The 26,775-nt window shown below is 37.7% G+C and overlaps 1 protein-coding gene across 1 annotated transcript in view; it reads left to right on the top strand.

Annotated features, from left to right (window-relative positions):
* The first annotated feature begins 3,345 nt into the window (after window positions 1-3,345).
* The window catches only part of si:dkey-175m17.7, a 45,352-nt gene continuing 21,922 nt past the window's right edge, over window positions 3,346-26,775 (top strand). Inside the window, exon 1 of the mRNA XM_034177766.1 lies at window positions 3,346-3,701. The gene's annotated coding sequence lies outside the window, so the exon portion shown is untranslated. The remainder of the gene's footprint in view (window positions 3,702-26,775) is intronic.

Below are 26,775 nucleotides of genomic sequence, written 5' to 3'. Positions count from 1 at the left end.
AGAGACACCTGTCACTGGATAACAAAAATTAATGTATTTAACAATCACAGCACAGAACCACTGTAATCTGTTCAGGCGGCCGTTCACACTGTGTTATTATGACTCTGTTAGCCTATAGAGGAGTGTATCTAATGCAGTTGAATCATTGAAATGCTTTAAAACTCACTGTTTGATGAAAATATTCAAGTTCGATTTAAAGCTTTGATTCAAAGCTTTGAATACTCCACAGTGCTTTGGCGGCAGTCTTTACTTCAAATTACATGATATCCTCCCTTATGTTTCTACGTTGATTACAGAACCCCTGCAGGGTCTGTAATCATCCGTTTCGGTTCTTCTTTGAAGCTTGAAGCAATGAAGCCATGATCCAACCCGCTGCTTCGTGCTTCGATCTGCTGCTTTGTTGGTTCTTTGTGTTATTTCACTTTATCTTAATTTTTCCCCACTAAAACCCCAACGAGCATATGTCTGAGTGTAATATTTACCTTTTCTATGTTAAACCGACCTGTTATGGTCTTCTGAAACAGTTGATAGATGTATTTTATAACTTAAAACGGGACCGATGCTAACACGTTAGCATGTCTATGGTATTTTCAGTGTTAAAGTTAGCATTAAGCTGTTCGCATCTCAGCACGTTTGTGTACATTTGTTTTCTGTATAATAATTAATGGCTCAGTGTTTGTTGTTGTAAAAGAGTCAAATGTATTACAAATTGTAATTTTATTTATTTATTTTTATTTATATATTAATAATAGCAACAACAACAATAATCAGAATAACTAATAATGCTACAATACAATTTTAGAGAAAGAGACAAAAAGAACCTGATTAAAAAATCAAACCAAATAACGATGAAAATAAAATATAAATATAGAAATAAATAAGTGTTTCCTGTGAACACCGAGTGACTCTTACACCTCCACTTCATCCCTGCTTTATTTATGTTTAATGACAATTTGTTTTGGTCACACCATATTTTCAATTTGTTAATTTCTTCAGTGATTTCCTCCAGAACTATCTGCCAAGCTAGAAAACTGCTGCATCCCAGTAAGAGCAGAATACTACTGGAATTTATTTGAATAAGGAAAGTTGGGTTTTTTTCTCACCTAAATGGATGCTGCTCTCACTGCAGTTTATTGTCTGGAATTGTCCCAGATTGCATTACAGAGCTTCTAGAATTCAAACATTTTCATGCAGGTGGTGGTGGGGGGTAATTTTGGGTTACAGCTTTTTTGTTGTTGTAATTCAAACTGCAAATTGATCAAAACGTTTTTTTTTCTTCCCAAAATGAGACGTCCTGCGCTGATGTGCAGCAGCCGGCTAAGCTCAGCTCAGAGGTATGGGGAAACATTCATGACAAAATGTCTGAAAGGACAAAAACTACAGATTTTGTTTATTACCTCCACCAAGGAGGTTATGTTTTCAGTTGCGTCCATTTGTTGGTTGGTTGGTTGGTTTCTTATTAGAATTACTCAAAAAATCCTCAACGGATTTCAATTAAATTTTTACCAGGGGTGTATCTTGGCCTAACTTAGAAGTCATTAAATCTTGGTAATAATCCGGAACACGATCCGGATCCATTAATATTTTAAGGATTCTTTATCATTGCAGGATAGGGCCAATTTCAACATTTTTGCATCTAACTTCATGAAGACGGGTCACAAAGGATGAACAAAAATTAAGTTATGACACAACAATGATTTAGCATTGGTTTCTCCTCATTGAATAAACTTATTAGAAAATTAAAAAAAAAAACTTGTGTAGTTCATGCAGTTTCTCTTTATAAATACATTTGCTGAAGATCTAAAGGTTTAACCCTCTGGGGCCGACGCCGTCATGTACGACAGCTGAAACCAAGCTTTACTAAATTCTAAATAACTTTTTAATGATATGAGATAGAAGCTTACTTTAGAAGCTTAACTCCGCGGACTTTCGAGCCACCATCTACCATCTTTGTACTCCTCATAGAAGCTGTGCGATGATGTGAGCAATGTGAGTGTCCAATCGGAATTGGTTCACCATCACATGGTTTCCCAAAAGCCAATCGTAGGGCAGATTCACCTCACGTGACACACCAATGATTGTTTTTAGGAGTGATGTGTTACTAGTTAGCCAATGCGCCCCTTACTATTACACAGAGCGAAAGTGAAAGTGAGCAGACAGAGCAGACAGAGAGCCTCTCATACAATCTCACGTGCTCAAACAGTGTGTGAGTACCAGGATTGCTCGACTAGTTTACCTGTGAATGTTACTGGATAAGCCTGTGGCAAGCTCTCTCACTCCGGTGTAAAGCACTGTTTACCATATCAATGGAACAAAGAGGAGGGGCCGCCTCTCAAACTGAATGAGCAGGAGAGAACTAACACACAGTCAACTTCACAGTAGAGGTTTGTGATGTGACCTTTGTTTAATAGCAGACAGAAATTGCTTTGAGATGAAGACAAGCAAAATGCATAGACCATTTTGTATATATTGTTCAAAATGTGCATTTGTGTTTATTTTTTGACCTTTTTGTTGTACAGTCTTTCACACAAGAGCCCAAATTACCTTTATAAAGTGCCAAAACAGTTGTTTATTATAGTTTGCTGTGTGTTTTGAATAAATTTTGTGTGGAAAATTATTTCCGCTTTACTTTTTCCTTTCTTATTTCTGATTGTAAACCTTTATTACACTTATAAAACACAACTATAGCATATATATTTTGAAAGTACAGGTTGTCCTGAAAAAAAGAGACATAAAACTTGATTGTGGGATGCAGGGAGAGCTGTTAACAGCAATAATAAAACATTTATGCCAGGTGAGTAAACTGTCCAAAAAATGCCCTCGGACCCCAGAGGGTTAACCACTGAATCTGAAACATGATGGTAGATGCGTGAAACAATGTGGAATAAGTCTCTTTGCCAAAGGGTATTCCATGTGACATCAGTGACCCTATGGCCTTGGCGGAGGTTTGCGCTCTCCGAGTGCTTCTAGTTTTTAAGAGAACATCTTTTCTGAATGCTTTTTAACATATATTATTGTTTTTTATTTTATTTTTATATTTATTATTACTGTTATTATTATTTGTTTTATTTATTCATTTTTGTTTATTTATTTATTTATGTATTGCATTGTGTTTAATTGTTGCTTGTTTCTGGCTGCAGAATCCTCCACACATTCGCGCTCTGATTGGCTCGGATCTTATTTTTAACATGTTTTATTATCATTATTATTCGTTTTATTTATTCATCTTTATTTGTTTAATCATTTATGTTTTGCATGCTGTTTCTGGCTGCAGTATCCTCCACACATTCGCGCTCTGATCTCTCTTTTTTTTTTTTTTCCTTTTTCTTTTTTGGTCAACATATCCTTCATGTCGGACCATTGGTCTGGGGTGACGTCATCGACAGTGCAGACAATAGCGCCCTCTTTCAGTCACCGTGTCGTCACATGCACGCACGCGCGCACGCCGCACTGACAGGCGCTCCGCCGTGACGCCCGCTGATGACATTTTCTTTTCTCTCTCAGCTCGTCTGTGCGCCTCCCGGTTGAAGCGGTTCTGGGTTTTTGGGTTCTGGTTTCTCCTCCCGTCCTTCGATGACTTGAACGCGGCTCCGATGATCCACATCTGGAGGCGAGCGGCGCGTGGCGCCGCGGTGCAGCCATGAGGATCTCTCTGCGCTGCGCACAAATGATGAACACACTACGGGACTGTCGCTCCTGATGTAAGTGACGCTTCTTTCTGTATTTATTGATTTGTTGGGTTTTTGGCCTGCTGCAGACTGTCAGACTCCATCAGCTGCTTCAGTGTGGGACAGAAAAAAAAATCACCTTCACTGTGTGTTTGGATGCATTTTAATTTACGCGTAACCGGATGGCACGCGTGTAGATTATATTACTCACCTTGATAACGTGTATTTTATCACAAATTACTGCCCCCCCCCCCCCCCCCCCCCCCCCACACACACACACACTCTAGTATGCATAACTAATAATAGGCTAAGCTGAATTATTCTACCTATACTGAACCAAAGTGCAGGTGCAGGCCGTCATCATCTATAAGCTTTATATCTATAAGCTTTATTTATTTCATCGTTTTTGAGCTTCTGTGCTGCTGAAAAAAAAGAGAGAAATTAGGCAGTGCGCCGCCTAGTGGCTGCACAGGCAGGAGCTGCTGTGTTTGTGAGGGCTTGGAAGCAGCAGACAGGGATTTTTCCATTCCACCCCCTGCAGACTGAAGCATCATGCAACCAAAAGCTGCTTTGGGCCTGTTTCTAATTGTGGTGAAGAGACACTGCAGCTAATGACGAAAAAGAGCAAGAAGAAGAAGGTCAAAAAAGAACAAGAAAGGAAATGTCATTTATGTGCAACTGCAGCAATTATCAAGATGATCCAATAATCGTTTTTGTCTCACAGGGAAACAGCCATTAGTCTGTTAGAAAATTTTAATTGTTTTTCTTTCTAGAAGCCAAACTCAGCCAATTTACAATGAAACAGATAAAAAAAAAAAAAAAAAAAAAAATCTTAAAAAAAACCCAAGATGGTGCAGTCACAGAAATCAGGCTCTCAGGTTTCACGGATATCAGACATGAGAATTTATAGGATTTTTTTCCTGAATTCCGATTTTTTTTTTTTTTTTAGTATGGAATGGACAAAGTATTCTTGACTTTTTTCATGCGTCTGTTTGGCTGCCAAAATAAGGCTTAAAATGCCCAAAACCCAGGAGCTCCAGCAGCAGGCCACAGACCCCCAGACGACTTTCAGGAATTTTCAGAATGCCTCATTCTCATGCCTGGGATATGCATTCTGGAAAACCTTGTCTCTGTGGTGAATCATGATATCCCTTTATTTTTGTTGTACTTTTTAAAATCATGGATGAATTTTTAAGATGTTCAGCAATTTCTACCCCCAACCCCGTGTTAGAACATTTGACCTACTTCGGTAACCCTTTGCATTTTGGTGGAGCCTCCGTGTTATTATACACAGTGTGTAACATCAGCAAGAAGTATTCCTGAAGCACAACAATTGTGGTAAAGTTACAATACATGCAGGCTACAGTGTGCGTGGTTATGCCATCATTGTTCTTGCACACTGGACACGGTACAAGCCCAGCTCTTTTGCCATCATGCTAAATCACATCCGTGCACAGCCGTGATGTTCACACAGCTATGTTGTATTGTGACCTTCTGGATTGCAGGAGGTCTATATGGGACAACGAGGAGCAGCAGCTCTCACAGAAAGCAGCATGTTACATGAGGAACTAGTCACCTAATTCAGCATTTTTCCTCATCATTTTGCTGGTGTCTTGCATCCGACCGTGTAATAAACAGTGTGAAAAAGTTCACCACAAGACTGGAAGATTTAAAAATTGCAGCTGGCTCACTTTTGCCCAGCTGACCAATGAACATGAAATTTAACCTGCAACAACACAGTGACAGACTGTCAGTCGTAGCGTGGAACAGCTTTAACAAACACAAACCATCAGGATCTCCGAACTGGCACAGGAGGAGTTTTAAGCTTAGACTGAGTGGAATTTGTAATGTCATGAGGACAGTTTTCTTTAAATACCATTACAGAAGTGAGTAGCTTTGAATATAATCTGAACGTGCCTCCAAACTGAACCAGAACGTCCCTGACTTAACAACCAGCTGTGTGTAAAATGATACTGAAATCCGTCCTCTACTTTTTTAGTTATCGTTGACTAAATCAAACAGACAAGAGTGCTCACGTAACCTTGCTGCCTCTATTCGCCAGCATAGATTACACATTATTAACAGCAAACACCAGTATTCTGTGTACATGTTAGTTGAACATTTCAGATGTCTGCACTTAGTTGCCTACATCGGTAATTCAGCAGTCCACCAGAAGACCATCTATATATTAAAAGCCAAGTGGCCTCTGTGTACGTGTGTGTGTGTGTGTGTGTGTGTGTGTGTGTGTGTGTGTGTGTGTGTGTGTGTGTGTGTGTGTGTGTGGCTTCAATCACAGAGAAACTGGGGAGAGCTGACATTTGCTCTTTGGTATGTCTATGTATTTTGGGTCAAAGATGAATGACGCCAAAACGGAACATTGATAGGACTAATATTTTAGGAGAAACTACAGATATTAGCTAAAAACAGTGAACAACAGACGTTGATATTTACATTCTGGACTCACACGCTATTCCATATCATTATAGAAACTTTGCATCATTTATTATTACCCTTGAAAAATGTCAGCTACCTATTTTATAAACACGATCCAATCTAGAGCCTGTGGATCCCCACAGGCAACACACTAGTGTGTATCTATCTATATATACACACACACATACATATATATATATATATATATATATATATATATATATATATATATATATATATATATATATATATATATATATAACAAGGTACCAGTAGATTCAGTAGATTCTCACAAATCCAACAAGACCAAGCATTCATGATATGCACACTCTTAAGGCTATGAAATTGGGCTATTAGTAAAAAAAAAGTAGAAAAGGGGGGTGTTCACAATAATAGTAGCATCTGCTGTTGACGCTACAAACTCAAAACTATTATGTTCAAACTGCTTTTTTAGCAATCCTGTGAATCACTAAACTAGTATTTAGTTGTATAACCACAGTTTTTCATGATTTCTTCACATCTGCGAGGAATAAATTTTGTTGGTTTGGAACCAAGATTTTGCTCGTTTACTAGTGTGCTTGGGGTCATTGTCTTGTTGAAACACCCATTTCAAGCAGCACAAATGTTAAACTCCTGTCTTGTCATTTTAATATTACAGCTTTCTTTTACAACATGCATCGTTCTGGCAAAGTTATTTTTCTCACACATTCATGGAAGTCATTGCTTTGTGAATATTTTTCCATTTGTAAAACATATTATCTCAACAGGGACACAGCAGCAGCCTGACAGTTTTAGCGCAACATCAATATAAAAAAAAAGTTCCTTGACATATAAAAAGATGTTACACTTTTATTTTGTGCATGCTCTGCAGCTGCAGGGCTCGAGAATCGTCTTAACTACACTGTCGGGTCACATAATTTAAGTGTTATGGCACTGTGAGGAGTTTAGGGAAAATATTTTATGCGTCACAAACAGAACATCCTTAAGGGCCCCTTCACACATAGTACAAATAAGTACAAATCAGGGCGAATCGCGGCGGAACAGTTCGTATGAGCGAACCACGAAAACATCGAGCCGATGGGCAGGTGTGAACAAACCTATGCACAAGAGTGCGCAACACCATCGCAGTGGGAACACAGTGTGAGGGGTTGGTAAGGTTAGACCTTACTTGTGTGAAGCGTCTTGAGGCAACATTGCTGTGATTTGGTGCTATACAAATGAAAATAAATTGAAACTGAGCAGCTGGAGCATGTGTAACCACATTGCGCAGCTGCTGTGAAAAAAAAATACATGCCACCCACGGGATTCAAACCTGCAATTTACAAAAGCTCTGATTGCCAGCCAGAAACTTTACCACTGCGCTACCATCACTGTCCTGTAAAAGGTGCCGAAAAATGGCTGAAATAAACAAGGACATAAACATATTTTTTTTAAAAAGAGAAAAAAGCGGCATGATAACTGACAAACGGCGTTTGTTACGGCATATTGCTGTTGATGTCCTTTCAGACAGGCATGACATTCAGATCACCTGCTGCGTGTCCACATGAACTGACTGTCAGCTGGGACAGCCTGCCAATGTTCGCGTTCTAAAGCCCGTTGCAAAAGCGATATATGTTTTTATGTATTTTCACATGAGGACAGCAAGCACACACGCATGCGTGTCCATCAAAACAGCTGTGACATCCAAGACCACAGTGGAGCTGTTGACAGCCAGCCGTGCCCCCTGTCCAGTCAGCGCACAGACCATGGTGTCACTCTGTGATCACATGAGAGGTGCCTCACCTGCGGGGGGCACGTGAACCACATGCATGCACATGTTGGGGGGAGTGGGGAGAAGTGGAGGGAGCACACGAAACACATGCACACGTATTGTGGGGCGAGCCGACACTCTGGCAGGCAACATGCGCACTCGGCAACTCCACAGTCGTGGAGGCACTTAGACAAATTTCACTGCCAGCTCAAAAGTGACTGTCTGCCTACTTTTTTTTCATGCTAATAGCACAAATGGCCACACATTTTCTAAGTGCCAAATGAGCGGGGTTAGATGTTCGTGTGTGTCACCTGGAATTTGGCGACACCTGCCGCGAGAGGGTTCGATGTGCTCTCACAGTGCACACTCTGTCTTTCAGCCGCTGGTGTGCCCAAATAGTTGTAGCAACAGGTGTACGAGGCGTTAGAGGCAGCTCTGATTTTACACGTGTTGCATATGATTCCTGCTTCATGCACAATTTGGGCATATTCGTACTATGTGTGAAGGGACCCTAAAGTGAGGTCTTTGTCTCAGTATTAAATCAGTTTGAACAGTGTGTTGAGGACAGAGTGGTCAAATGCTTCATATCTCAGTGCTCACCGATTGGTCAGCCTGTGCTGACTGTGGAGATCAGGCAGTGAGACGTCAGTCAATGTAATTATTTTGACGCTTTCAAAGTGACAAAGTGACAAAGTTTTTTATTCGGCCCCCAAAATATTCAAATAGAAAAAAATGAACAATTCCACAAACAAACACAGACAAAACTAGTGAGTCCGAAAGGGTGTGGGCTGAAGCAAAGCTTATTAGCGCCCACCCCTGCTAGTACAAGTCCAACAATTCTAATCAGTCATATTTACATAAATACAAATTCACTACTACATGTCGACACACAGACATACAAATCAATATACTATTCACTTATAATTATATTTATATAGTACCAGATCACAAGAAAGTCGAATCAAGGCACTTTACGCCAGTAAGGACTAACCTTACCAACCCCCAGAGCAAGCACTAGGCAACTGTGGTGAGGAAAATCTCCCTATAAGGAAGAAACCTCAAGCAGACCAGGCTCTTGGGGGTGACCCTCTGCTTGGGCTGTGCCATATATACCTATATACATACGTATATACTTTACAAACATAATTATATACATACATATACACAGTCACTTATATACATATACATATACACCTACCCATATCTATATATCTACATACGCATATACATACCCACACATTCAAATATACAATAAGTCCCACTTATAAATTGAACATTCCATATAAATCAAATTATATTTGCTTCTTTATGATACTTAGACATAATGTTCTTTTTGAGTAGTTTCTTAAATCTTACTAAGGTACTACTCATTCTAACCTCTGTTGAACATTTGTTCCATTTCCTCACCCCAACCACAGACACACAAAAACCCTTTACATTTGTTCTTACTGGTGGTTTCATAAAAATTGCACAACCTCTTAAACTATATCTGGATTCCCTCAATCGGAACAGACTCTGGACATGTCTCGGTAAGGCTTGGTTTTTCGCTCGAAATAAAGTTTGAATTGTAATGTAATCAACCAAATCAATGAATTTTAATAAATTTAAAGACACAAATAGAGAATGAGTTGGTTCACGATATTGTTTATTGCAGATGATTCGTATGGCTCGTTTTTGCAAAAGTAATATTGGATTGGTATTTGATTTGTAAGTGTTTCCCCATGACTCAACACAATATGTCATATATGGTACCATCAGAGAATGATATAAAGTAAGTAACCCTTCTTGCGGCAGTAGGTCTTTGGCTTTATACTAAATGGCTATAGTTTTTGACAATTTTGATTTCACATAATTTATATGTGGTTTCCAGCTAAGTTTATTATCAGTTATAACACCTAAAAATTTATTCTCTGTTACTAACTCAATTTCCTTATTGTTTATAGTTAAATTTTTACATTTTGGTGCCTGTTTATTTCCAAATATAATACATTTAGTTTTCCCAAGGTTGAGTGACAACTTATTAGCGTCAAACCAAACCTTAAATTTTTCCAGTTCTTTCTCCACTATGTCCAGAAGCTGTTCAAGATTTTCACCGCTACAGAACACAGTTGTATCATCCGCAAAAAGGACACATCTCAGTGAACTCGACACCCAACTTATATCATTTATATAGATTATAAACAACAAAGTCTCTCTGGTCTCCAGGTGTAGATGATGTGGATGAGTGGGTTGCTCCAGTCTGCATCATGGTGCTGTGATGTGTTTGAGTCCTCATACCTATTGTTCATATTTGTCCAGCTCCTCGATGTTCCTTATTGCCATAACCTTTGCTTGTTCTGGTGATCCGTTCAGTTTAATGAATATTTTACAGTTTGAAGTCCATGTGTGCTGGATTTTTCCCTGTTTCTTTAAGAAGCGTGCTTTCCTGGCGATGTCTGCATTCCGTTTGGTGAGATGTTCATTGATGAATACGTTTGTCCCTTTCAGTTTTCTTCCTTGTTTTAACAGTGCTGTTTTGTGTTTTCTGTTGATGAATCTCATGATGACGGGTTAGGGTTAGGGTTAGGGTTAGGGTTATCACCGTCATTTTTCCGGGGCAGAGGGTGGCACGCTTCAATGTTATTTAAATCCATTTCTATACCTTTAGATAGGAGGAAATCAACAACCTGTTTTTCCACAGAGCTGACCTCCTGTTCACTGGGCTCCCCTCCACTCTCATCTGTTACCGCCCGTGCGTAGGACCGTGGTTTGATGTGAAGACCTGTGATGATGACGTCGTTGATTCTGGTGTACTGCTCCAATTCAGCCACTCTATTTTCCAGCTGCACCAGACGACGGTCTTTCTCGGCGTTCTGGAGCCGTAATGCCTTCACCATACAGATCCATGATTGATTTCTGTTGCTGCTTCACAACAGAAATCTCCTCTGATAGAAAGTCCAGAAATTTTTTAATATCGTCACCTTCCTCTGCTGTCAGAACCTTCTTAGGCCCCATGGTCGGCTTATGAGCAGCTTGTCGATCGCCGATGTTAACAGCCTGCGTTGTTTGTCACCGGTATGGATCTGCACTGCGCTGGTGCCGCGCGGCCTCGGTGTTTCCGCGCTGATGGATCCGCGGTGGCTGCACGAGGCCTCGGGGAAGCGGCACTCGTGACGCGCGGCTTTAATAATGCAGCGCGCGGCCTCAGTGAATTCACCACGTTGGGCCTCGGACGTTGTTGCTGTCCAGTCGTGGGGCTAAGTTGCCGGTTGAGGTGGTATTCCCACTGTCCGGGTTGGCAAACACCGGCGTGGCAGATGGCAACTACAAACACCACCTCAGAAAACTCAGGTACAAACTTTTTGCAGCTCGCTCTGACTGACACGCAGCTCTCTAGTTACGACACGCCGCAATTATCCTCCAACAAATCAGACCATTTGGAGCATCATTTTGAAAGAACATGACTTTTATGCAAAGCGACCAAGATAACTGAAACTTTGGAAAGGTCCAGCAAAATTTGCTGGACCTTTGTGGGATTTATTACAATATTTATGGGTTCTGTTTTTTTTTTTGTTTTTTTTTTTGTGAAGGGGGGCTCACCCTGTATATATATCGTATTTGGGAAAGTTACGTGATGTGAGACACGTTATTCTTACCTGTGATGACACGTTGCTGTGTGGTGCTGGACGTTGACACAGGTGTTGAAGCTGGTGGTCGAACCCTCCTCACTTATGGAACTGGATTCTTCAACAAAAACAAAATGGCAACATGTAAAAAAACAAAAACAAAACACACATCACAGTAATGGCACTAAATGAGTCAAATGTACATATTTGTTGTCTTGCTGACTTTAGGTGTTTTTCTGTCAGAAGTTAATACTTTAAAGCGGAGCACGGAGTTAGCTAGCTCACTAGTTAGCAGTCAGCTAGCTCACTGTGTCGCGTACATGAGACAATGATGTTACTTTAACACAAGTTTAGTCTCACCATCTTAGTTTGTTAAAGTGTGCTTCCCACCAATGGGATAAGTAACGTTAAACGGTGCTTTCAAGCAGACTACAGTCACAAAAACACTTGCCAGCCGTGTTGCGGTCATCCTGCCTCCCCGTTGCTCGCCGGTCGGTGTCTGTAAACAGCGTTCCTGCGGTCCAACCATTTCCAGCCCTTACGGCCCGACCTACTTCGGTCATTGTGGTCCTGTAATCACTTTTAAGCTTTTTCAGCTGTTCTCTGCGTTGCTGTAATGTCCGGTTAGCCGAGTGCAGCCAAAGACTGGGAGATTTTCTCATTTTGGATCGCTTCATCCACCTCTCTGTATTCTCTCCTCCGCCACCAAATACAAACGTCCGCAACTCATCCACAGACCACAGTGTGGTTTTGTGCGAGTAGAAAAAAAAAAACTCGCTGTGAAACAAAAGAAAATGACAGTCGCTGTAACGCCGCTGTGACTATTTAAAAATGGCAGGTTTTGATTTTCGTCTCGGACGGCGCGGTCATGACTCATCCAGTGACGACATTCTCTGACCAATCAGTGGCCGGCAGCCTATTGACGTCACATTTTAGTATCGGCTCGGCTCGCTTGGAACCACTCCTGAGCAGGTACTAAAAAAAGCACCAGTACCAGGTACTAACCCTAGTGGAAAAGCAAAAAAAACGAGTAGAGTCGAGCCGTGTAGTGCCGAGTAGTGCTACTTTTGTGAAGTAGAAAAGCGCCATAAGATGAGGAGTACCACTTGCATTGTGAGGGAGCATCAGTTATGTCATTTTGGCCATGTGGCAAGTTTCTCTGTCCATGACCCAGCACACACGTGCCTAGTGTTGACAACCCCTTTAGCTGGAGAAGGTCAAGGGGGTTTCACCTGACTGAGGCAGATAGCTGGTTAGTTTACAGATGTGTGGATGGACCTCTTGTCTGCTTGAGTGGTTACTATCCAACACCAAAAGTGGTTCTGTGGTGTCAGAGAAGTGGGGAAAAAAACGAGACTTGACTTGCACACGTATCTGTGGAAAATGAGTTTTCAGCTGGTTATCTCATTTATGGCGGTGCGTAAAAATGCATTTGTAAAGCATACTGTCATTGGATCACCTTATATTGAATAAACTACTGTTTTAATTTAATTTGTTCATTAAATTATCCTGCATGCCGGCAAGGTGATATTTCGTTGGTACATGTGCATATCTGTGGACAACATAACTCAAAAATGAGTAGAGGGTTGGAGTGGTTTTGTCAAAGTTCAAGGAATCGGTCTATAACCTTTTTTGTATATCTCAACAACCAAAAAACCTTTGGTCACAGGCTCCATCTCCACCTTGGCAGATTAAAATTTCTCCTTGTAAGAGTGTAAAATTATAAGTTATTTTAACCCTCTGGAGTCGCCAGACTGAATTCTGTCATGTAAGAGTCACATGAGAGAATTAAGCAATTGTTCCATATAATTTACCAGACTCAGTCTCTGTTTCATTGTGTTTTAATAGTGCACGCTTCAACCTTTATACAAGTTTTTAAATTATGTTAATAGGCCTACTATAACCTGAATTATGATTAATAATTTCCGCAATGTTTTTTGGTGAATTTTATGGTCATATTTGGTGCGCGTATTTGTAGAAAGCAGCAGTAAACAGCAGACAGAGGCATGAATGGCGAAATGATATTATTATTCCAATGCACAAAAGAACATATTCAAAATAGTACATATTCAAAAAGTACACACTCAGAGAATCAGGCACTCAAAATTAATTATATCTGTTTTGTTGTAGTATTTTAGTATTTAGTATTTTGTTTGTTTTAATCAATTTAGCTTTGCAAAGGGACTATATGACCCATTCAGAAACACTTCCATTATAACTTTTACACTTAAGCTTATATCATGATATATACTGTTACCTTGAGGGCATTCAATTTATATCGTGATATGAATTTTAAGTCATATCGCCCAGCCCTATGCTAAACCTTTGTGGGGAAACTACATGTTTACGCTACAACATATTAGAATTTCAGCTCTTTACATCTGTTTTCAGGATTTTAGTGAACAAAGTTAACTTCATATAAGCTGAGTTAGTGGTTAGTGGTAGCTTTGGCTAAATGTTTTAGCAGGTTATCTGTTTATCACAGTTAACCTTTCAGTTAAAGTCAAATGTGTATAATAAAATATACCAATAAGGCATTATGGTGTTAATTCACTCACTCACTCACTAATCTTCAACCACTTATCTGGGATCGGGTCATGGGGCAACAGCTCTAGTAGGGGACCCCAAACTTCACTTTCCTGGGCCACATTAACCACATCTGCCTGGGAGATCCCGAGACCTGCCAAGGCCAGTGGAGAGATTTAATCTCTCCACCTAGTCCTGGGTCTTCCGCGAGGTCTCCTCCCAGCTGGACATGCCTGGAACACCTCCCTAGGTAGGCACCCAGGAGGCATCCTTACCAGATGCCTGGACCACCTCAGGTGGCTCCTTTCAACACGAAGGAACAGTAGCTCTACTTCTTACCTCATCTCTAAGGGAGACACCAGCCACCATACTTTCTCTGGTGTTTTTGGGAAGAAACCTCAAGCAGACTAGACTCCGAGGGGTGACCCGCTGTTTAGGACATTCTCACAGACTACAGAGGTGTTGTATCCCCGCCTCCAGCAGTGGCACTTCTGGCCACCATGATTCTGTGTTGATCCAGTTAGTTGTCACCTGGATGGTGCAAGTCAGATCCCATCCATCTGTTCCACACATGACTCTCTAACTCCCCAGTCTCTGTAGCAATGCCTCAGACAGAGAGAAAAAGAGCAGAATCAATCAGGCAGAACCAATAGTACCTAAGGCATTCATCTCTGTAGCAATAAATCAACAGAGAGGGTGCTGATGTGGTTGCTAGCAGGTAGACCTATGCTTCAACTAACAGACCCAGAATTTAGATATAATGAGGCTGAGACCGGCTCTATTGTTAATAACTCAATTTAAAAGGGGAGGTAGTCATCAAATTTGTGCACAATGATTTAGGTGTCCAAGTCACAACCAAATCATGACATGCAGCAGGAATTCAAGTCGTTTTTCCTTGTCCTGTGTAAGTTTTGAATCATGAGATAAATGATTTTTAGCCTGTTTGTCATGATTTAAAGTCTACATCTTTGTGCTCACAGTTTAATTCAGCATTCTATGGTTATTTTAAGTTTTAAAATCTGCAGCTTGTTTCTTTGTATGTATGCTACAAAACTGGCTTCTTGACAGACAATATGTTGGCTGTTTCAGCTCATCTTCTATACAGCAGGTCAGTCAGTGGATAAAGAGTGAGACTGACAATTTGTAGACTTGAGTTTGAGTCCTGTTTGTGGTATCTCTTTGTGCCAGTCGATGAGGCACTTATTCTACATTGTCTTAGTCTATCCAGTATAAATGGGAACTGGCCTTGGCTGGGGAAGTAACCTGTGTTGGACTGGTGTCCTGTCCAGTAGGATTCATAGACTCTCATCAGCTTCACGTGATGGAATCCGAAGATATGCGCCGGCACCAATGGGCCTCTATAGGATTTATTTGTTGTTCTTCATCTGAATCAGAATGTTTTTAGTTTTTCAACTTGTCATTTGATTGAGTGACAGTCATCCCACAGTTGTAAGTTGTCAATAAAAAGTACTTTTAGCCTGTTTTCAAGAATAGAAAGTCATGTTTTTTGGTTTTGCCAGCAGAACAAATTGACAGCAATTTCCCTTCAACTACAAGTCTACACTCAAAAAACTGACTGAAAACCGGATTTCCATCTAATAAATATATGCAGTCCCAACTAAATTAAATTAAATGATCATGCATGTTTGTGCTTTATTTGAGTTGGGGCTGCATACATTTATTAGATGTAAATCCTGCTTGTAATTGAATTGAGTTCATCCAATGAGTCTTTTTTGTGTATTTCAAAATGCTTCTTAAACAGATGTTCCCTTTGATCTTTTACCATTTATGTCATAAAAGGATTTTGGTCTCCAACAATATAATTTTGCCCCTTAGTAGTCAAATAAACTATTCACAGTCTTATGTCAGCAGTCATCAAAATTCAGCTTATCTGGAAACAGTTTAAGATTTTGACCTATGTAGGTTAACCCTCTGGGGCCGACGCCGTCGTAAGACCAAGCTAAAACCAAGCTTTACTAAATTATAAATAACTTTTGAACGATATGAGATAGAAACTTACTTTTTTTTTGCTGAAAAGTTAACTCCGCAGACTTTTGAGCCAGCCATTGGCCATCTTTGTACTCCTCATAGAAGCTGTGTGATGACGTGCGCAATGTGAGTGTCTAATCGGAATTGGTTCACCGTCCCATGGTTTTCCAAAATCCAATCATAGGGCAGATTCACCTCACATAAAAAGCCAAAGATTGTTTTCAGGAGTGATATGTTACTAGATGGCCCATTTGAATGGCCCCCTGGGTGCTGCAATGAGTACCTACTATTAGTACATACTTAGTGTGCCCTGCGCCATTACACACAGTGATCAGTGAAAGCAGGAGCAGACGGAGAGCCTCTGTTGACAATCTCACGTGCTCAAACAAAGAGTGTGTAACTATCAGGATTGCTCCACTAGTTTGCATGTGAATGTTACTAGATAACTCTGTTGCTTTCTCTGCGTAAAGCACTGTTTACCATATCAATGGACAACAAAACGCATAGACCATTTTGTATATATTGTTCAAAATGTGCATTTGTGTTTACTGTTTGAACCTTTTTGTTGTACAGTCTTTCACACAAGACCTCAGATTACCTTTATAAAGTGTCAAAACAGTTGTTTATCATAGTTTGCTGTGTGTTTTGAATAAATGTGTGTGGAAAATTATTTTTCACTTTTTTTTCCTTGCCTATTTTTGATTGTAAACCTTTATTACACTTTTACACTTTTACACTTTGTTATTTACACTAACAAAAACATATATATTCTGAAAGCACAGGTTGTCCTGAAAAAAAAGACATAAAACTTGATTATGGGATGCAGGGAGAGCTGTTAACAGCAATAATAAAACATTTATGCCAGGTGAGTGAACTGTCCAAAAAATGCCCTCGGACCCCAGAGGGTTAAAATACTGTGACAAAACACCATGACTCACTTTTTGTGGTGACGTCACAGATGACATGGTGGATTTTCTGATCCTCAAACGGCAAAGTTGGTCAGTGTCAGCAGTATGGAGCTGAAGAAATGAGATCAAACTTCCAACTATGACTTGAAGCTGAAAATAAAAAATAAAACTGAGACAGAAAAAAGTGATAGCCAGACCAGAGCAGAGAGAGATTCTACTGGGAAGAACTCAGGATAAAATCTGGACATACAGCACACAAAAGGTTTGCAGGATATCTGCTGGACAGGGGATGAAATGGTGGACTCAGTATTTGCTGTAGAATACCCCAAAACTAATATTTTACCAGCAATAAAATTAACTGTAATTTTGTGACATTCCACAAAAATAAAAGTTCGGTAGAATACCTAGATTTCAAGTACATTTTTGTAATTTTTTTTAGGAAAGTGAAGGGGATTACACCTTTCACGCAATTTTAAAGAAACATAAAATGTCAAATTAAAATACATAAGCCTGAATTCTTATAATACCAGCAGCATAATTATAAGGTTGGGTACTTAAGGATTTATGAAATCTCTGAAAGTTTTAATCCAGGGTCTGATTCTGAAGCGTCACACTTGACATTTCTACACACCTCAACATGCAGACTTGCCAAATAAATCCTAAATCCGCTGCTCTCAGAGCGTCACGGGTTCAGGGTTAAACATGACATTTCACACCGCTTTTCGTCCATCTTGGCGATCAGCCATCTACGCGGAACGCTGTAATCAATATTACTCACATCATCCTCAAAGGTCTCTGTCTACTGCTTTCCTCCTTCAGCCCATTCTGATGAAGGTGCAGACCTTGAAGTTTAAAAACGCTTCATGGGTTCATGTTGTCACCTAATGGTTGAGAAGAATTAATTATAACCGCCATAAGACACGGTGACGGCACGCGGGTTGTTTTCTATCTCCATCACTTTGGCAGCGTGCAAGCTGCGGCTCCACAGAAACACAACACATCTACAGGAGAGTTTTCCTGTGGTCTGAGAAACTGAATCAGTCAGAAACTGTGTGTGTGATGATGCAAAGTTTTATCATCATCATCATCATCATCATTATTATCATCATCATGTTAAACAAAGCAGAATGCCAACAGTCCAACACCGGTTTTAACTGATAGGGGCGTGACCCCCTTAAAGTGTCCCTTAAAACCGAACCCCTGCTCAATTCCCTGTTGTAGAGTTTTGTCCATTAGTGAAAACATACTTCAGGATTTTGTCCATTAGTGAAAACCTACTGCAATTTTGTCCATTAGTAAAAACTTACTGCGATTTTGTACATTAGTGAAAATTTACTGCAATTTTGTCCATTAGTGAAAACGTACTTCAGGATTTTGTCCATTAGTGAAAACGTACTGAGATTTTGTCCATTAGTGAAAATTTACTGCAATTTTGTCCATTAGTGAAAACGTACTTCAGGATTTTGTCCATTAGTGAAAACTTACTGCAATTTTGTCCATTAGTGAAAACATACTTCAGGATTTTGTCCATTAGTGAAAACCTACTGCAATTTTGTCCATTAGTAAAAACTTACTGCGATTTTGTACATTAGTGAAAATTTACTGCAATTTTGTCCATTAGTGAAAACGTACTTCAGGATTTTGTCCATTAGTGAAAACGTACTGAGATTTTGTCCATTAGTGAAAATTTACTGCAATTTTGTCCATTAGTGAAAACGTACTTCAGGATTTTGTCCATTAGTGAAAACTTACTGCAATTTTGTCCATTAGTGAAAACGTACTTCAGGATTTTGGCCATTAGTGAAAACTTACTGCAATTTTGTCCATTAGTGAAAACGTACTTCAGGATTTTGGCCATTAGTGAAAACCTGTTGCAGTTTTATCCATTAGTAAAAACTTACTGCGATTTTGTACATTAGTAAAAATTTACTGCAATTTTGTCCATTAGTGAAAACGTACTTCAGGATTTTGGCCATTAGTGAAAACGTACTGAGATTTTGTCCATTAGTGAAAATTTACTGCAATTTTGTCCATTAGTGAAAATGTACTTCAGGATTTTGTCCATTAGTGAAAACTTACTGCAATTTTGTCCATTAGTGAAAACATACTTCAGGATTTTGTCCATTAGTGAAAACCTACTGCAATTTTGTCCATTAGTAAAAACTTACTGCGATTTTGTACATTAGTGAAAATTTACTGCAATTTTGTCCATTAGTGAAAACGTACTTCAGGATTTTGTCCATTAGTGAAAACGTACTGAGATTTTGTCCATTAGTGAAAATTTACTGCAATTTTGTCCATTAGTGAAAACGTACTTCAGGATTTTGTCCATTAGTGAAAACTTACTGCAATTTTGTCCATTAGTGAAAACGTACTTCAGGATTTTGGCCATTAGTGAAAACTTACTGCAATTTTGTCCATTAGTGAAAACGTACTTCAGGATTTTGTCCATTAGTGAAAACCTGTTGCAGTTTTATCCATTAGTAAAAACTTACTGCGATTTTGTACATTAGTAAAAATTTACTGCAATTTTGTCCATTAGTGAAAACGTACTTCAGGATTTTGTCCATTAGTGAAAACGTACTGAGATTTTGTCCATTAGTGAAAATTTACTGCAATTTTGTCCATTAGTGAAAACGTACTTCAGGATTTTGTCCATTAGTGAAAACTTACTGCAATTTTGTCCATTAGTGAAAACATACTTCAGGATTTTGTCCATTAGTGAAAACCTACTGCAATTTTGTCCATTAGTAAAAACTTACTGCGATTTTGTACATTAGTGAAAATTTACTGCAATTTTGTCCATTAGTGAAAACGTACTTCAGGATTTTGTCCATTAGTGAAAACGTACTGAGATTTTGTCCATTAGTGAAAATTTACTGCAATTTTGTCCATTAGTGAAAACGTACTTCAGGATTTTGTCCATTAGTGAAAACTTACTGCAATTTTGTCCATTAGTGAAAACGTACTTCAGGATTTTGGCCATTAGTGAAAACTTACTGCAATTTTGTCCATTAGTGAAAACGTACTTCAGGATTTTGGCCATTAGTGAAAACCTGTTGCAGTTTTATCCATTAGTAAAAACTTACTGCGATTTTGTACATTAGTAAAAATTTACTGCAATTTTGTCCATTAGTGAAAACGTACTTCAGGATTTTGGCCATTAGTGAAAACGTACTGAGATTTTGTCCATTAGTGAAAATTTACTGCAATTTTGTCCATTAGTGAAAACGTACTTCAGGATTTTGTCCATTAGTGAAAACTTACTGCAATTTTGTCCATTAGTGAAAACATACTTCAGGATTTTGTCCATTAGTGAAAACCTACTGCAATTTTGTCCATTAGTAAAAACTTACTGCGATTTTGTACATTAGTGAAAATTTACTGCAATTTTGTCCATTAGTGAAAACGTACTTCAGAATTTTGTCCATTAGTGAAAACGTACTGAGATTTTGTCCATTAGTGAAAATTTACTGCAATTTTGTCCATTAGTGAAAACGTACTTCAGGATTTTGTCCATTAGTGAAAACTTACTGCAATTTTGTCCATTAGTGAAAACGTACTTCAGGATTTTGTCCATTAGTGAAAACTTACTGCAATTTTGTCCATTAGTGAAAACGTACTTCAGGATTTTGGCCATTAGTGAAAACCTGTTGCAGTTTTATCCATTAGTAAAAACTTACTGCGATTTTGTACATTAGTAAAAATTTACTGCAATTTTGTCCATTAGTGAAAACGTACTTCAGGATTTTGGCCATTAGTGAAAACGTACTGAGATTTTGTCCATTAGTGAAAATTTACTGCAATTTTGTCCATTAGTGAAAACGTACTTCAGGATTTTGTCCATTAGTGAAAACTTACTGCAATTTTGTCCATTAGTGAAAACATACTTCAGGATTTTGTCCATTAGTGAAAACCTACTGCAATTTTGTCCATTAGTAAAAACTTACTGCGATTTTGTACATTAGTGAAAATTTACTGCAATTTTGTCCATTAGTGAAAACGTACTTCAGGATTTTGTCCATTAGTGAAAACGTACTGAGATTTTGTCCATTAGTGAAAATTTACTGCAATTTTGTCCATTAGGGAAAACGTACTTCAGGATTTTGTCCATTAGTGAAAACTTACTGCAATTTTGTCCATTAGTGAAAACGTACTTCAGGATTTTGGCCATTAGTGAAAACTTACTGCAATTTTGTCCATTAGTAAAAACTTACTGCGATTTTGTACATTAGTAAAAATTTACTGCAATTTTGTCCATTAGTGAAAACGTACTTCAGGATTTTGTCCATTAGTGAAAACGTACTGAGATTTTGTCCATTAGTGAAAATTTACTGCAATTTTGTCCATTAGTGAAAACGTACTTCAGGATTTTGTCCATTAGTGAAAACTTACTGCAATTTTGTCCATTAGTGAAAACATACTTCAGGATTTTGTCCATTAGTGAAAACCTACTGCAATTTTGTCCATTAGTAAAAACTTACTGCGATTTTGTACATTAGTGAAAATTTACTGCAATTTTGTCCATTAGTGAAAACGTACTTCAGGATTTTGTCCATTAGTGAAAACGTACTGAGATTTTGTCCATTAGTGAAAATTTACTGCAATTTTGTCCATTAGTGAAAACGTACTTCAGGATTTTGTCCATTAGTGAAAACTTACTGCAATTTTGTCCATTAGTGAAAACGTACTTCAGGATTTTGTCCATTAGTGAAAACTTACTGCAATTTTGTCCATTAGTGAAAACGTACTTCAGGATTTTGGCCATTAGTGAAAACTTACTGCAATTTTGTCCATTAGTGAAAACGTACTTCAGGATTTTGGCCATTAGTGAAAACCTGTTGCAGTTTTATCCATTAGTAAAAACTTACTGCGATTTTGTACATTAGTAAAAATTTACTGCAATTTTGTCCATTAGTGAAAACGTACTTCAGGATTTTGGCCATTAGTGAAAACGTACTGAGATTTTGTCCATTAGTGAAAATTTACTGCAATTTTGTCCATTAGTGAAAACGTACTTCAGGATTTTGTCCATTAGTGAAAACTTACTGCAATTTTGTCCATTAGTGAAAACATACTTCAGGATTTTGTCCATTAGTGAAAACCTACTGCAATTTTGTCCATTAGTAAAAACTTACTGCAATTTTGTACATTAGTGAAAATTTACTGCAATTTTGTCCATTAGTGAAAACGTACTTCAGGATTTTGTCCATTAGTGAAAACGTACTGAGATTTTGTCCATTAGTGAAAATTTACTGCAATTTTGTCCATTAGTGAAAACGTACTTCAGGATTTTGTCCATTAGTGAAAACTTACTGCAATTTTGTCCATTAGTGAAAACGTACTTCAGGATTTTGGCCATTAGTGAAAACTTACTGCAATTTTGTCCATTAGTGAAAACGTACTTCAGGATTTTGGCCATTAGTGAAAACCTGTTGCAGTTTTATCCATTAGTAAAAACTTACTGCGATTTTGTACATTAGTAAAAATTTACTGCAATTTTGTCCATTAGTGAAAACGTACTTCAGGATTTTGGCCATTAGTGAAAACGTACTGAGATTTTGTCCATTAGTGAAAATTTACTGCAATTTTGTCCATTAGTGAAAACGTACTTCAGGATTTTGTCCATTAGTGAAAACTTACTGCAATTTTGTCCATTAGTGAAAACATACTTCAGGATTTTGTCCATTAGTGAAAACCTACTGCAATTTTGTCCATTAGTAAAAACTTACTGCGATTTTGTACATTAGTGAAAATTTACTGCAATTTTGTCCATTAGTGAAAACGTACTTCAGGATTTTGTCCATTAGTGAAAACGTACTGAGATTTTGTCCATTAGTGAAAATTTACTGCAATTTTGTCCATTAGTGAAAACGTACTTCAGGATTTTGTCCATTAGTGAAAACTTACTGCAATTTTGTCCATTAGTGAAAACGTACTTCAGGATTTTGGCCATTAGTGAAAACTTACTGCAATTTTGTCCATTAGTGAAAACGTACTTCAGGATTTTGTCCATTAGTGAAAACCTGTTGCAGTTTTATCCATTAGTAAAAACTTACTGCGATTTTGTACATTAGTAAAAATTTACTGCAATTTTGTCCATTAGTGAAAACGTACTTCAGGATTTTGTCCATTAGTGAAAACGTACTGAGATTTTGTCCATTAGTGAAAATTTACTGCAATTTTGTCCATTAGTGAAAACGTACTTCAGGATTTTGTCCATTAGTGAAAACTTACTGCAATTTTGTCCATTAGTGAAAACATACTTCAGGATTTTGTCCATTAGTGAAAACCTACTGCAATTTTGTCCATTAGTAAAAACTTACTGCGATTTTGTACATTAGTGAAAATTTACTGCAATTTTGTCCATTAGTGAAAACGTACTTCAGGATTTTGTCCATTAGTGAAAACATACTTCAGGATTTTGTCCATTAGTGAAAACCTACTGCAATTTTGTCCATTAGTAAAAACTTACTGCGATTTTGTACATTAGTGAAAATTTACTGCAATTTTGTCCATTAGTGAAAACGTACTTCAGGATTTTGTCCATTAGTGAAAACGTACTGAGATTTTGTCCATTAGTGAAAATTTACTGCAATTTTGTCCATTAGTGAAAACGTACTTCAGGATTTTGTCCATTAGTGAAAACTTACTGCAATTTTGTCCATTAGTGAAAACGTACTTCAGGATTTTGTCCATTAGTGAAAACTTACTGCAATTTTGTCCATTAGTGAAAACGTACTTCAGGATTTTGGCCATTAGTGAAAACCTGTTGCAGTTTTATCCATTAGTAAAAACTTACTGCGATTTTGTACATTAGTAAAAATTTACTGCAATTTTGTCCATTAGTGAAAACGTACTTCAGGATTTTGGCCATTAGTGAAAACGTACTGAGATTTTGTCCATTAGTGAAAATTTACTGCAATTTTGTCCATTAGTGAAAACGTACTTCAGGATTTTGTCCATTAGTGAAAACTTACTGCAATTTTGTCCATTAGTGAAAACATACTTCAGGATTTTGTCCATTAGTGAAAACCTACTGCAATTTTGTCCATTAGTAAAAACTTACTGCGATTTTGTACATTAGTGAAAATTTACTGCAATTTTGTCCATTAGTGAAAACGTACTTCAGGATTTTGTCCATTAGTGAAAACGTACTGAGATTTTGTCCATTAGTGAAAATTTACTGCAATTTTGTCCATTAGTGAAAACGTACTTCAGGATTTTGTCCATTAGTGAAAACTTACTGCAATTTTGTCCATTAGTGAAAACGTACTTCAGGATTTTGTCCATTAGTGAAAACTTACTGCAATTTTGTCCATTAGTAAAAACTTACTGCGATTTTGTACATTAGTAAAAATTTACTGCAATTTTGTCCATTAGTGAAAACGTACTTCAGGATTTTGTCCATTAGTGAAAACGTACTGAGATTTTGTCCATTAGTGAAAATTTACTGCAATTTTGTCCATTAGTGAAAACGTACTTCAGGATTTTGTCCATTAGTGAAAACTTACTGCAATTTTGTCCATTAGTGAAAACATACTTCAGGATTTTGTCCATTAGTGAAAACCTACTGCAATTTTGTCCATTAGTAAAAACTTACTGCGATTTTGTACATTAGTGAAAATTTACTGCAATTTTGTCCATTAGTGAAAACGTACTTCAGGATTTTGTCCATTAGTGAAAACGTACTGAGATTTTGTCCATTAGTGAAAATTTACTGCAATTTTGTCCATTAGTGAAAACGTACTTCAGGATTTTGTCCATTAGTGAAAACTTACTGCAATTTTGTCCATTAGTGAAAACGTACTTCAGGATTTTGTCCATTAGTGAAAACTTACTGCAATTTTGTCCATTAGTGAAAACGTACTTCAGGATTTTGGCCATTAGTGAAAACTTACTGCAATTTTGTCCATTAGTGAAAACGTACTTCAGGATTTTGGCCATTAGTGAAAACCTGTTGCAGTTTTATCCATTAGTAAAAACTTACTGCGATTTTGTACATTAGTAAAAATTTACTGCAATTTTGTCCATTAGTGAAAACGTACTTCAGGATTTTGGCCATTAGTGAAAACGTACTGAGATTTTGTCCATTAGTGAAAATTTACTGCAATTTTGTCCATTAGTGAAAACGTACTTCAGGATTTTGTCCATTAGTGAAAACTTACTGCAATTTTGTCCATTAGTGAAAACATACTTCAGGATTTTGTCCATTAGTGAAAACCTACTGCAATTTTGTCCATTAGTAAAAACTTACTGCGATTTTGTACATTAGTGAAAATTTACTGCAATTTTGTCCATTAGTGAAAACGTACTTCAGGATTTTGTCCATTAGTGAAAACGTACTGAGATTTTGTCCATTAGTGAAAATTTACTGCAATTTTGTCCATTAGTGAAAACGTACTTCAGGATTTTGTCCATTAGTGAAAACTTACTGCAATTTTGTCCATTAGTGAAAACGTACTTCAGGATTTTGGCCATTAGTGAAAACTTACTGCAATTTTGTCCATTAGTGAAAACGTACTTCAGGATTTTGGCCATTAGTGAAAACCTGTTGCAGTTTTATCCATTAGTAAAAACTTACTGCGATTTTGTACATTAGTAAAAATTTACTGCAATTTTGTCCATTAGTGAAAACGTACTTCAGGATTTTGTCCATTAGTGAAAACGTACTGAGATTTTGTCCATTAGTGAAAATTTTACTGCAATTTTGTCCATTAGTGAAAACGTACTTCAGGATTTTGTCCATTAGTGAAAACTTACTGCAATTTTGTCCATTAGTGAAAACATACTTCAGGATTTTGTCCATTAGTGAAAACCTACTGCAATTTTGTCCATTAGTAAAAACTTACTGCGATTTTGTCCATTAGTGAAAATTTACTGCAATTTTGTCCATTAGTGAAAACGTACTTCAGGATTTTGTCCATTAGTGAAAACGTACTGAGATTTTGTCCATTAGTGAAAATTTACTGCAATTTTGTCCATTAGTGAAAACGTACTTCAGGATTTTGTCCATTAGTGAAAACTTACTGCAATTTTGTCCATTAGTGAAAACGTACTTCAGGATTTTGGCCATTAGTGAAAACTTACTGCAATTTTATCCATTAGTGAAAACGTACTTCAGGATTTTGGCCATTAGTGAAAACCTGTTGCAGTTTTATCCATTAGTAAAAACTTACTGCGATTTTGTACATTAGTAAAAATTTACTGCAATTTTGTCCATTAGTGAAAACGTACTTCAGGATTTTGGCCATTAGTGAAAACGTACTGAGATTTTGTCCATTAGTGAAAATTTACTGCAATTTTGTCCATTAGTGAAAACGTACTTCAGGATTTTGTCCATTAGTGAAAACTTACTGCAATTTTGTCCATTAGTGAAAACATACTTCAGGATTTTGTCCATTAGTGAAAACCTACTGCAATTTTGTCCATTAGTAAAAACTTACTGCGATTTTGTACATTAGTGAAAATTTACTGCAATTTTGTCCATTAGTGAAAACGTACTTCAGGATTTTGTCCATTAGTGAAAACGTACTGAGATTTTGTCCATTAGTGAAAATTTACTGCAATTTTGTCCATTAGTGAAAACGTACTTCAGGATTTTGTCCATTAGTGAAAACTTACTGCAATTTTGTCCATTAGTGAAAACGTACTTCAGGATTTTGGCCATTAGTGAAAACTTACTGCAATTTTGTCCATTAGTGAAAACGTACTTCAGGATTTTGGCCATTAGTGAAAACTTACTGCAATTTTGTCCATTAGTGAAAACGTACTTCAGGATTTTGTCCATTAGTGAAAACCTGTTGCAGTTTTATCCATTAGTAAAAACTTACTGCGATTTTGTACATTAGTAAAAATTTACTGCAATTTTGTCCATTAGTGAAAACGTACTTCAG

Source organism: Thalassophryne amazonica, chromosome 9, assembly GCF_902500255.1.
Source record: "Thalassophryne amazonica chromosome 9, fThaAma1.1, whole genome shotgun sequence".
NCBI classification, from domain to species: Eukaryota; Metazoa; Chordata; class Actinopteri; order Batrachoidiformes; family Batrachoididae; genus Thalassophryne; species Thalassophryne amazonica.
This window is presented reverse-complemented; position numbering and strand designations above follow the sequence as displayed.